The 13108-nt window shown below is 47.8% G+C and overlaps 1 pseudogene; it reads left to right on the forward strand.

Moving 5' to 3' along the window:
• The first annotated feature begins 1168 nt into the window (after positions 1-1168).
• The window catches only part of LOC132082059 (zinc finger protein ZFP2-like), a 44792-nt pseudogene continuing 32852 nt past the window's right edge, over positions 1169-13108 (forward strand).

Genomic DNA, 13108 nt, shown 5'->3' on the forward strand with positions numbered 1-13108 from the left:
CCCTGTGGGAATCAGCACAGTGCCTGTCTTTCAAAGGCACGGACCTATGTGAGTCATTGGAGTTTCCTGAAAGGAAGAAAACCCAGGGACAGAAAGCTCCATTTCTTGAGCACTGGCAGGGCAAAAATCCCAGCATGATGAAGACATCACAATAAACAGATGAGTGGGATTCTGGGCCAGGTTTGCCTGTGATGGCAAGGTCTTGCACACTGGGGATGACTGGGGAGCAGATGGTCCCATTGCTCCTCTTTCTGGGTCTTTCCAGGAACTTGATGTATCCTGACTGAGTTCCTGAAGGAATGAGCTTGGAAAGTAATGGTTCACTGTTCTTTGTTGTATTTTTTTTTCCGGTGGACAACATCCATTTGTAACTTCAGCCAAGCCACCATTCATCCTGGAACAACTCATCAACTCAGTGAAGAAGATGAATAACCCTAACCCTAAACCCTAACCCTAACCTTAAATGTTAACCCAAACCCAAACCCTACCCCTATCTCTAACCCTTACCCTAACCCCAACCCTAAGCCTAAACCTAAGCCTAACTCTAATCCTGACCCTAACCCTGGGAGACTAGAACATAGCAATCATGTCAAGATGTTATCTCTGTTACCAATTTAGAATAGGATTGTAGAGTAGGGTTGCTAAAGAGATTTGTAGCATAGAATTATAAATTAGAGTTGTAATTAATAAAGTTTCTGAAACACCAACTCATTTGGAAGATTCTCCTCCTTCTGACCCCTTCAGAAAATTCAACATTTCCTTCTGAATTACCAATTGTTTTTTTTGGTGCTAAGTCACATATATGGCTTGTTATGAACAAAAATTCGGTTAACATTTTTTTTGTGAGAAAAAAGTTACAAAAAGGCAGCCAGATCACTGTAGCTGCCGAAGTTCTGCGCGTTTTGTTATTGTAATCAGAGGTCGTTGTGGCTAATCGTTCCTTTTGTATTAGCAGAGCCTTGCCTGAGGCTAAGGTGTACTTTTCCCAGAAGGGTGAAGAGACCTGAGAGGGTGGGGGGGGCTATGCAAAGTGACTCTAGGACCAGAATGCTGTGTGGGACCCCGACTCCAAATGCACGGAGAAAACCCCAAAAACAACGAGCCAAATAAGAGTTGAGAGAGTGGAGTGATGTCTGGACGTGAGGAGCCGAGTGCTGAGCCTGCAGAGATGTGGAACACCTTCGGAGTCCCTCTCGCCCTGACCATGGGAGTCGTCCCCGGCGGTGAGACTGAGCCCACTGGGCCAGGAAGGGTAACATCTGAAGGGAACACCACGCTCTAAAGGCTCTCACAAGGATGTGATTCCCCAGCACTGCCCCTCGTGGACAGAGCTGTGCTTATCCTCCTCCTCTGAGTCGCCCTGGGAGACACGACGGGAGACTGCAGTCCCGCCGAGCTGCCCAATCCTGAGCTGATCACTTTTAATAAAGGCATTAAAAAGGAGAAGAAGTCTCCTGGCCCTGTTTATTTCATGGCTTCTTTTGTATGGTTTCATAAGTGAGGAGGGCTCTTCTTCTTCATTCATCTTCTCCAGACCACACTGCCTTTGGAATATGAGCCGCTGGCTGGTTATGGCACAGCTGTGATATTTCTAGTTGAGGCAGAAAGGGCAATGGCATTTGAAGGCAAAAACAAAGGAAGAATGAGGCAGCCCAAACATCTTGTGCAGATGCAGGCCTTCAGCTGTGACTGGAGAGCTTTGGGGTTCCTGCCACTTGGATTTGTCCCTAAATGCAATAATCTCTTTGGCTGGAGGAGAGCCTTGCTCAAGTGAGAAAGCAGAAAGATCAGAGAGGGTGCTCGGGAAGGTCTCCTGTGGCGCAGAGCTGTCAGCGCCTGTGAGGTGAGAGCGGGCCCGGCCTTGCCCGGGCTGGAGCCCCAGCAGAGCCCCGGCAGAGGCCGGAGCAGCCTGAGCCCCAGCAGAGGCAGGCTGGAAGGAGGCCCTTGGAGCTGCAAGGGGCAGCAGCCGGGCCCTGGGTGCCTCTTGCTGGGAGTGGGCGAATCCTCCGCTCTCAGAGCCCAGGTGGCAGCTGGCTGCTGCCGAGGGGAAGCGCAGCCGTGCTGGGCACAGCCTGGCCTGGAGGCCATGGCCGTCTGGAGTGTGCCCAGGAGCAAAGAAAGGCCAAGGGCAGCCGCGGGCCGCTGGGCTGGCTGAGGATTCCTCCTCTTCCGCCAGCTGCCCTGCAACTCCTGGCAAAGGCCAGCAGTGTGTGCAGCACTCTGGGCACCGGGGCAGGGAGCCGGGCTGCTCGGCAGGCTGGAGCACAGGGCAGCTCCTTCAGGCCCGGCACTTGTGCCAGGGAAGCGAGGCCAGCGTGAGGCAGGGACAGCTTGGCAGGGCCCATCTGCAGGAGCCAGCGCCTCACGCAGCTCTGGGAGGAAGCGCCTGCAATCCTGCAGTTCTGCACTGAGCCAGAGCAAAGGTGTGAGATGCAGAGTGTTTGGCAGAAATATTCAGGCCCACCAGGCCAGCCTGCTTTGTGCTCTCTGGCGCACAGCAAGCGCTGTGCAATGCAGCTCTGAGCTGCTGGGAGAGAGGCAGTCGGGGATGTGCCTGAGGTGAGTCAAGGGGTTAGCTGAAAGTGTAATGAGGATAATTAAAAAGTGCAGATGAGTCAAGGGGCCAGTTGGGAATAGAATTGGGATAGTAGAAGATTGCATGTTTTAGTTAAGATTTTCAAATGAGGTAAGAAGCTAAGTTAGTAATACAGGTAGCAGAAATCACGTCCCTTAGTTAAAGAGTACCAAATATATTAGGAACGTAAAGCTAGGAGTGACAGGGATGGAGGAAGCAATTGTGAAGAAGCAGAGACCATAGAAATACCTTGCCTTAAGAATAATTGAACAGTTGGGAGAGGCTTGGACCATGAGCAGCAGGTCACTCTAATTCCACATTCTTTACAGCGTGAGAGGGAGGATTTTGTTTAACCAGCTCAAATGATGGCTCAGAGACAGAATGGAGGAGTTTTTGCAAGACAATGGCCATATTCAGCTGATGCACAATCCAGCCTGCTTGTACTAATGGACAATGAAAACCTTCACAAAGAATTAATTATGGACATATTCAGAAATAAGCTCGGTATATCCTCAAAAAAGATACAAGAAGAGTCATCAGGACTCAGCAAGTTTGTCAGCAGGCTTGAGAAAGTGAGCCATGGGTGGGCCAGACAACCACAGCAAGATGCATAAAACATTAGGTGATCCAATCAGCATTCTATTTTAGACATGTGAACAGCTAGCATTAACCAATCATGTATTAGCTAGAGACACGTGGACAGTAGAGATTTATTGTAAATAGAATCTTTTTAGGAATAATAAATTTAGCTTCACTGGATCATTTTGGTCACGGTGTGATGTCCATGAACCTCCGAACCATGCACTTAAGGGTGGGTTGGTGTTGCCCATGAAATGTACACATCTGGGGAAGTGCCCTTGGCAGAGAGGGGCTTGATTGCCAAGGGAACTGCTTCCCCAGGAGCCCCCAGTGAGACAGGTGCAAGTGTCTCCATTTGACTCCCTGTGTTTCCTCCAGTCCTTGAGGCCCCTTGCACTTTGCAGAGGGGCATGCAAAGGGAGAAGGCTGTGAAAAAGTACGAATTATGTTCTCTTGATGCAGAGTGTGATTTAATACACTTTCTCCTATGGTGCAGATGCTCTTTATTTCTACTGGTGATTATTGATTCTACTATTGATTATTCTTATCAATACATATTTTAATTTGCTCTGGTATTCTTCCCATAGAAAAGCTTTCCTTGTGTATTTGATTTAGGTCTGCAAATGTTGATACGTATCTTTAGGTACCTGAATTTAGCCCATTTCTCCTCTCGCTTTAATTTCAGGAAATGTCAGAATTACAGATGTATGCACTAAAGTATCCAAGATTTCTGTGCAACAGAAAGATGAGTAAACAGTAGTACAGCCCAATCTACATTACCTTTAGCAGTTACCAAAGCCAGTAGGTATTTAGAAAAGTGTGCCTTCTTTCAGCAATATTACAAATAGATTGTTATATACAAATTATAATGTTATAATAATGTCTTTACACAAATATTAAAATTTATTCTACATGTGTGATGTTAAAGTTGTGATCTTTATAACTTTGTTATAAAGATGTAGTTTTTATTTCTGTTGTTAATTAAGCTCAGAGAGCTTCCGAGGCCTTGAACATACTTGAGACTGATTTTGCAATAAACTATCTTTTAACATTCTTTGGTAAGCAGAAGGTAGGAACATCAGTCATCTGTTGTGTTTGACTTTATTGTTATTTGAGATTGTAATAAATACTGAGCATGAGCTGGGATGCAGATTGTAATTGCTCATCTTTCCAAAGATAGATATGGATACTATTAACATGTGCCCTGTTTATTGTTCCTAACTGACTAATTTACTGCAGTAGTTTTATAGTGCATTTTTATTGTTGTAATGTCTAAATGCAGTGGGAGAATATATATTTGACTTGGGGTAGTTTGGCTTTTGTTTTTTGAATAATAAAACCACTCTCTTCAGCCTGGTGAAGAAGAAATCTGCTTCTGTCCTTGTGTACAGCTATGGGTTTGTTTACATAGCTTCTCCTTCCCTTTTCTGCCTAGGCTTTCTCACCTGCAGTTTTCAGTAGAAAAGCAACAAACCTTTGAAAGGCTAGATCTCAACATAACTGTGACCCTCAATCAATACTTCCTTCTTCCAATTTCTTAAGATCTCTTTGTCCTGGGCACTCAGTATGGCCTTTTTTTTTTCCCTCAAAGTTCTTTGGCTGTCTTGAATGCTTACAGCGTAAAAGGTAATCCCTGATCTATTTTCAACTCCCTGCTCAGATGCAGACTGCTGGAAGGGAGCTAGAACTGGTACTGGAGACCTGGCAGCTTGTCCAGGAAGCAAAATTTTTGACATAATGAAAATGTGGAGAAGCATGCAAGTCCAGGTGGTGAACTCATATATGCAAGTACTTGCAGTTTCCTGACAGGACTTTACAGTTCAAGGGTATGGTCTCTTCTTATTTCTGTCCCGCCATGTTCAATCCTTGCCACACTTCTTCAACTTCTTTTGCATTGTCATCTTCCGTGTTTTCTTCCTCTCTTCTTCTCTCTGTGACTTTCTATGCAGGACAGATAACCTGTCATACACAGTCAGCTTGCTCAGTGACCGAGTAGTGATATGATGGTGTAGAAATTGTAGGTGCAGAGCAGGCAAACGTGTCATGCTTCTGTGTGCCCTCTGCCGGCAGACCTGCTTCCCAAACCTTCAGTCAGACATGGAAAAAAGGCTTGTCACTGCTACTTTGTTGTGGTTTATGCATTGATGAAGAAACACTTCCATCTCAGCCTGCTTAAGCCACTGCAGAGCAGGAGTTGTTGCTTTGGTAGCAGATGTGCTGTCAGGGTCCTTACAGCTCCACAAGATGTGCCTCTCCTAGAACAGATTTTTGCATTTTTGTACAATAAAAACTATGCTTTAAATTGCAACAGAGTAAGTTATGCACTCAGGTAGATGTGTTTTCAGACATAGATATTTATATATATATGCCTGGTGAATGGCCTCCTGGGGAGCAGGAACAAATGAGGAAGGAAACTGGGCTGATAAAACATGCTTCTGCTTCAAGAAAAACCCCCCAGTCTTCCCTTTCCAGAGAAGGCTATAAACTTTTTCTTGATTGGCCTAAAGGGGATAAACAAGTCCCTCCATGTCCTGATCTTTTACTAGTCTCAAATTATTTAGAGAAGTTTTGATTTTTTTTTTTTTGGTGGGGGGGTGGTGGTGTTGGGGTCTGCACTTCAGACCTGTTCTCCCAGCAGTCAGGGACCTACAGCTGCTGTGGGTGGGGCAGGTGCTCAGGTAATTACCAACAGGTGCTTGGTAATAGCTAACAGCAGTTGAGGTGAGAAGTTGGCTGGTGCCTGGCTGAGGGCTTGAGGACTGTGGTGAGAGAAGGGATAGGGAGTGGAGTGGAACATATTAGTTAAACAAGCAAATCTGAGGTGTAGGTGGGATTTAACTGGATTAGGTACTGCATTTCATGGACTTGATCACAATTAATGAAGAACTGAACATTTAACTATGAGATAGGACTATTAAGTAGTATTCTAAATGCTGCATTTACTAATATGTAATGTAGTTTCTTTGTATTTTGCTCAGAAGCTGTCTCAAAAACATTGAAGTCCAACTAAAGTCTTCATAAACACAAGTTAATAGCTTACTTTTTGTTAAAAACAGAAGCTGAAAGGGCCAATGGCTCTTGCATTCAGTAATTCACACATTTTAAAAGAAGTGGCTCTCTCCTCTTCCTGTGGCTAGCTTGCCTCTTCAGGCTAGAAAACATTTCTGGGAGCATTTCCTTGCTGCTCCTATATCTCTATGCCCTTGGAATCTGATGCTAATACTATATTTTTCTAAAATTAGAAAATTTTAAATTTCTTTGCACCTGTCACTCGGGGGGGAAAAAAAGTCTGATAAGTTTTTTTCTTGTAGGCCTCTCAAACTGCAGCCCTCTCAAATTGCAGCCCATTACATTTAGCTGCAAAATCCTAGGTCATGCTAACAGGATGCCTGAAATGGACACTGGTAGAGAGTAAAAAAAATTGCCTGATACAGACGCTTTCTGCTATTTTTAGTTCCTGACAGTCCAGTATTTCCCTTACCTAAGGACTGTTCATATTTCTTTCTCTTTTCTTGCAGCTCTCAGTTCTGTGATAACTGAGAAACAAAAATACAAAGTAAGCGTATGCAGAGTAGCTGGACTTTATGGGAATTAGGGGGCAATTTGACCATACACTGATCTGTATGATTGCCTTCTTCTGTGAGACTGTAGTGATGTTGTAATATATGTTGGGAAATAATTCATGCTATAAAAGCGTGTATTTCATAAAGATTGCAAAATCCAACCAAGTCTCTGACCACAAGCAGCCTGAGAGGCAGGCGTCTATTCAAATTCCAAAATTCCTGATGGTGGCCAGATAATGATCGGCACTTTAGCCCAAGAATAGACACACCCAGTGTAATGATCACCATTATCCTAAGTCATCAGAAGATGCCTAAGAGCGATCATTGCCCTGTTGATAACATTGATCAAGATAGCCAAAGTCACCAGAAAGATACCTGTGAATACGTGACTTCCCTGAATCCGATCAGTGCTGGCTATCAACAAAGAAATGGCGATTGTCCAGCTCTGCACACTGCAAGAACCAGCTATGAATATGCAGAGTTACAAAAGAAACTGGGACTTCTTCACTCAGGCATAATAAACTGTATAAAGCATCCCTACAAGAAGCAGCTCTCGTGAATGGTGGAGGGTCCGATGCAATAGAGGTGGGATCCAGGTTCACCCAGCACCGAACGCGGGCTCGACGCTGTGTCTTTGGCTGTGGTGATTTTGAAGACCATATTTTAGTCGCGGAAAAAGATAAAGAAATTTTTTCGCATTTTTTATAATTTGGCTTTCGATTGATGATTCATAACAGTTCCATATAGATGATTCCCCATTTGGTGTCTTGGTGCGTAAATCAAGAGCACAATCAGTTCATGATAAGCACCAGTACAAGCTGGACTTCCCAGAGTAGCCAACTGAAAGAATCTGAAAAGAAGAAATGCAGGAAATGACTTGATAAACCTTGCGTGGAAGATGGGTGACTTTTTCTTTCAGTAATCTATAATCCATTCCCTTGGCTTCTGGCTTTCTTAGCAAGGCCATCTGCATCCCAGACTCCCGATGAAGTGAGAAGCCTGAGCTTCCACAAGTGCCTGAAAGATGCCCTGTTCCTCTGCAGGGACACTCAGGCTGGAACAGGAGCTGGAGCCCTCTCTGGGGCAGCCTCCTCCAAGCTGGAATTTGTGCCGTGCTGGGAGAGGAGGAGGAGGAGAAGGCTGGCGCTGTGTGGCAGGAGCAGGAGGTTTGGCCGCAGGACATTCCATCTGCGCTGCTGCCCCGCCATGGGCGGCCGTGCCCGGGGCTCTGGGCCTGGCCCCGTGTGCGCTGAGCTCCCTGGGCTGAGCTCAGGTTCCTGCTGGGCCTGGTCAGAGACTGGGCTCAAACTGGGGGCAGCAGCAGTGCAAAACACCTCTGGGCATCTGCACTTCCTGTTGCTGGGAAGGAGCAATGAAGTGAGTCGAGAAGTTCTGGTTTCTGTTTCTCCTGGTGGATTTTTGAATTTAATTCCACACTGCAGAGGCAATTTCTGTGATGGCCTCTGTCAGTTCATTCTATTTCAACAGTGCCAGCAACAGGGCTTTGTTTGAGCACTGCAAATGTGGCCTGTGTGGCTTTAATTCTCCTCACTTTAGTGCTCAGGGTGAGACAGAGTAAAGATCCATTCTGAATTAGGTGAAGTGTCTAAGAGAGGTGAAAAGTCTGTGAGGCCAAAGCTGAAGGAAGAACTCGCATGCCGAGACAGCAAGGAGACAGAGAAAGAAAAACAGAAGAGACCACAAGGTCGATTTGCCCCCGACTTAGAAATTCCTTTGATAAAGAAGAACTGGTGCTAAATGTCACACGGAATGAATATGTATGAACTTATTGTGAAACTGTATGCATATGCATTTGGAAGGGGGATAAAAGAAGACCCGAGGTCTTCAGAAGCACGCATGCCTTGTTGGGGGACTTACGTCCGGCTCGCGTCGTAAATAAACATACCGGGCTTTACAACTTTTATAAAGTTGTGAGGTTTCTTCTTTTCTCCGCAAAACAAGGGGCTGGTGGACATTCCAGTATCTGCTGATCTTTATGTCCGAGACAAAAATACTGACTTCACTGTCATGAAAGCACCGTGGGTAGCACCAACTGAAAGAGGTACTTACAGTTTTATGGATAAAATTCAGGTGGCAAGCAGAAGAGGGCCAAGAGCAGCCGTGATCTCCAATTCCCAAGGCAGAGGAACCAGCAGCCTCCTGCTGTCACCTCAGGGTGAGTAAAAGAGCGTTGAAAACAGCGCTGGAACCTGATCCTTTCTTCCTCTGAGGGCTGGCTCAGGGCAGCACAGGCGGGCCCTGAGCAGTCAGGGCTGTGTGTGGGTGCTGGCTGCTCTGCTCCAGAATTGAGCTGGAAAAAGCCCTTGGGAGCCGAGGCAGGAGCGGGAAGGGGCCAGCGCTGCTGCTGCTCCTGGCGGGAGCCCCAGCTGGGCCGGGCCGGCGCCCCCTGCACTGCGGCTGCTGCTGCTGCCAGAGCCGGGCGGGACTCGGGGACAGGGAACGGACACGGGGGGACAGCAAAGGCCTGGCGGCTGCAGGGATGATGGCGCTGGGGCCGGGGCCAGCACAGAGCTTCAGCCTGCAGTTAACCCCGAGGGAAACGCTGGGGAAAGGTTCCATTTCAGCCTTTCTGCACTCGTGGCTGTGAAGGGACTGAAATGAAAGGAGAACAAGTAGGGCCCAACCTCTTCTCCTGTGTTGGGAGGAGCCCCAGGCCTGAGGCTATGAGGGGCCATGAGGGTCTGTGAGGGGATGTGAGGGGCCATGAAGGGCTGTGAGGGGAGAGGGGCTGTGAGGGGCCATCAGTCATGAGGCACCATTAAGGGCCTTGAGAGGTCATGAGGAGCCATAGAAAACTCTGAGAGGCCATAGGGGTCTGTGAGGGGCTGTGGGACAATGGGCACCTCATGGAACCAAGGGGCCATTGTGGCCCAGCAAGGCCTTGTGGACCCAAAGGGACCATGGTGACACTACAGAGCCTCATATTACCACAGGCCCATTGTTACACAGCAACCACAGCAGGGCTGCAGAACCAAGGAGATCATTGTGACACTGCACAACTGTAGAAACCTGTGAGCCTACCAATGAAAAGGCAGCAGAAATGTCCTGGAGAGACACACCGTAGGCTCTGGGCATTCCTCAAAGCTCAGGGTGAGAAAAAAGGCTTCCCCCCTGGTGCTCTGCAGCACTATGCCAATTTGTCCCAGTTCTGTCCTCCCTATTGGCCCATTGGCCTTTCCTACTCCTTTTATATGTTCATGTTCTGATGAGTTCTCCCTTCCCTGTGTTCCCATTGGTGTGTAACACTGTCCATCTACCCTGGCATTTCCTATTGGTCCCTTCCCTGTGTACCGCCCCAGAGCCCTCAGAGCATTGGAGCCCTGGTGCTTTCCTCTGCGGCCTCTTTCCCTGTATTTATACTCTGGACCCTCCTTTGTCTTTGCCTTTGGCCCCTGGACGCTTTTGGTGTTGCTCTACAATGAAGCACATTGGAACTCCATGCCTGGATCCTCCTGTGTGTTCACTGCTGAGTGCTGCATATGTGTATCTGTGTGTGTGTGTCTGTGTCTGTGCGTGTGTGTATGTGTGTGTCTGTGTGTCTATGTGTGTGTGTCTGTGCCTGTGTCTGTGTGTTTGTGTCTGTGCCTGTGTCTGTGTGTGTGTGTCTGTGTCTGTGTGTGTCTGTGTGTCTGTCTGTGTGTTATCTGTGTGTTATCTGTGCTGGTGCTCTCATGGCTCCTGCCTGTTGGCACAAGGTTGTATTCAGCACCACCATGGACCACAACAATAACTTCTTTTCTTCATTTACTCTATGGTGTAAATGAACCATTCTGTCTAATAATGATCAGAATCAATCAGAGCTGTATTTGTATAAGTTTATCTGGTATTCAGTCTTTAATCCTGCAGGACCAATTGTGTGAAAGTTCAACTCCACCTATCCAATCTTTTACAGCTTTGACAAAATCTGTGGCTGGGATTGGATCCAGCCACTCCCAGTCTCCTCTCTTAGAAGGAATTTTACAAGTCTAGGGGTCCTTAAACTGACAGAGTCAGGATATAACCTGACACCCTGTTGGTCAGGGTGGTGGCTGCAGTCCCATTAAATGGTGGCTGCAGTCCTGTTGGACCGATGAACGTGATTCTGTCAGAGCAGTGATCCTGCAGAAGGGTCTGGTCTTCCTCTGAAGGTCCAGTGCTGATTATGGAGTTCTTGTCCTCTGGTAATCCAGTAGGCAAGCTGCTCCTGGTGTTGCCAGCCTCAGCTTATATGCAGGCAGGAATGCTTGGATCCTCCCCCTGGGCAGAGCATCCCACAATGGGATGATGGAATTTTATCAGTCCTGCAGTGACACTCAATGCCCCATTCACAGAAGATATCTCCCCTGGAGGGCATTATCAGGGGTGAGTCATGCAAGAGATAAAGAACACTGCCCCACCTGTTTATAGCAGTTGATGAAGATGGGGATTGAAAACATGCATTTGGCTACATCTTGCATTGCAGCCTGAAGCAGTGGGGTAATCCCTGCTCCCCTTACCCAAACTGGCTCAGGTGTAAAACCCCCACCCTGGGAAGGCCACACACACAGGGGACAATGTCACACTTGCCCTGCCCCATGGGAGGTCTCTGTCCCTGTCACTCCCTTGCTGTTCCCTCTTTTCTCTTTCTTTCCATCTCTCTCTCTACCGCAGGTTTACTGTTCAATAAAATCCACTTTGGATTTGGTCTTGTTAGCACCTTAATTGGGGCAGAGGCATCTCTCTAACAATTTTCTTAACCAGACTGCGACATTACTTTGGCACAGTGAGTTCAGGGGACTCACTGACTCCAAGTGCCTTTGACAACATCATGGTTCCCTCCCCTGAGGAGGTTTTGGTTCTTCCTGGAAGAACTCTTTGAACTTGGATGCAGTCTCTCCTTCTTCGTGGGGAACTTATGGGAGAACCAATGAGGAAAATGGCTGTTGTGGGTGGCCAGTGTAAAGAAAATATTTTGTTGTCTTTCTTTGAAAAGTTTGTTAAAATCACTGGAAGAGAGGGAGCAAATGATACCAGCGAGACTGACAAGGTTCCTTCACTCCAACATGAGGAACACAAGGCTGCTAAAAGTCCTACAAGAAGCTCAGATCAAGGAGCTAAATTCCCAAATAACTCCAGCCAGGGGTCTCCAGGAGGATTTTTTGGAGAGTGTTCGGAGCCGGCAGATCCCGGACTCGAGCCCCGGGTATCCCCGGGCTCCCCAAGAGGAGCTTTTTCGGAGGTGAGGAGCCACGATCGCCCCTCGGGATGGTTCCGGGGGTTCCACGTGGGGATGGCCTGGTGCCGACGGGGTGGGACATTGGTTTTGGGGATCCCCGTGAGAGCCGGGGCTGTGGAACGGGGGACCAGCGGGGCGGGGAGAGGGGAAGGGGCGATACCGGAGCTGGGGGACCCCCGGCAGACAGGAGATGAGGCGGGGACGGGACCCCTGACCCTGACAGGGGTGTCCTGGGGTGAATTCATGATGCTCGTACCCCATCGGTCTGTTCAGGGCAGAAATGAGTTCTGCACCTTTAAGGCTGGTTCTGAAAGCAAAGGGGAGGAGGAAGAAGCTGCAGTTTGTTTTCAGAAACTGCACTCACTCCTCCACATTCTGGCTCCTGGACAGACAGACAGCAGGACAGAGCTCTCCTTTGCTTTTAGTTTGTTTTCAGCCCTGGACTGTGGTTTTTCTTTTTCTTTGGAGCTGTTTAAACCTGCTTTGCACTGAACCTCCAGAACACCACCGGCACCTTGCACCTGTGGCCCACCTGGCCGAGCCTGGGCTGTGGCACTTCCAGTGCTGGAGGGACTGATAAGAGAGTGATAAGCGACTGATAAGAGACTGAGTGAGCCGAGCTACTGCCCACAGAGGGACTTTCTGAGTTTTTCATCTCTTTTGGAGTGGAAAGGGGTCTTATTGTTTAATATTGTTCATTTGTTTTGCTGGTGAATGCTTTGCCTGTAACATAAACAGGTTTTTTGCACTCTTCTACAAGGAAATATTTTCCCGAACTGGCTGGGGGTTGGGCTACTTGAATCTGCTTTCTGGAGGAAACTCCTTTTGGAGGTTTTCAACAGAATTTGCCCTAAACCAGGACAGGGTGGTGGAGAGAAGGGAGAACCCCAAGTTGCTGGATTGAGGGGAGGCTGGAGGGGGACCCCAAAACCCCCCAGAATCCCTAAGCAGGCCCCTAGGGAGGGGGCATCCCCAGGACCCATGGGGTGGGGGACCACCAGAACCCGAGAGGGATGGGACTGGAAATGGGAAACTCCTGGTGGCTTTTTTTTATTTACTTTTGATTTTTGGTGGTTTTTATGAACAGCAGGTGACTTCAAGAGATGGACGTGGGTGGGAGAAATCCCCAAACGAAGGCATTCACACCTTGTTTTTCCCCAAACCAGGATTCTCCCC

This window comes from Ammospiza nelsoni, chromosome 19, assembly GCF_027579445.1.
Source record: "Ammospiza nelsoni isolate bAmmNel1 chromosome 19, bAmmNel1.pri, whole genome shotgun sequence".
Lineage (NCBI taxonomy): Eukaryota > Metazoa > Chordata > Aves > Passeriformes > Passerellidae > Ammospiza > Ammospiza nelsoni.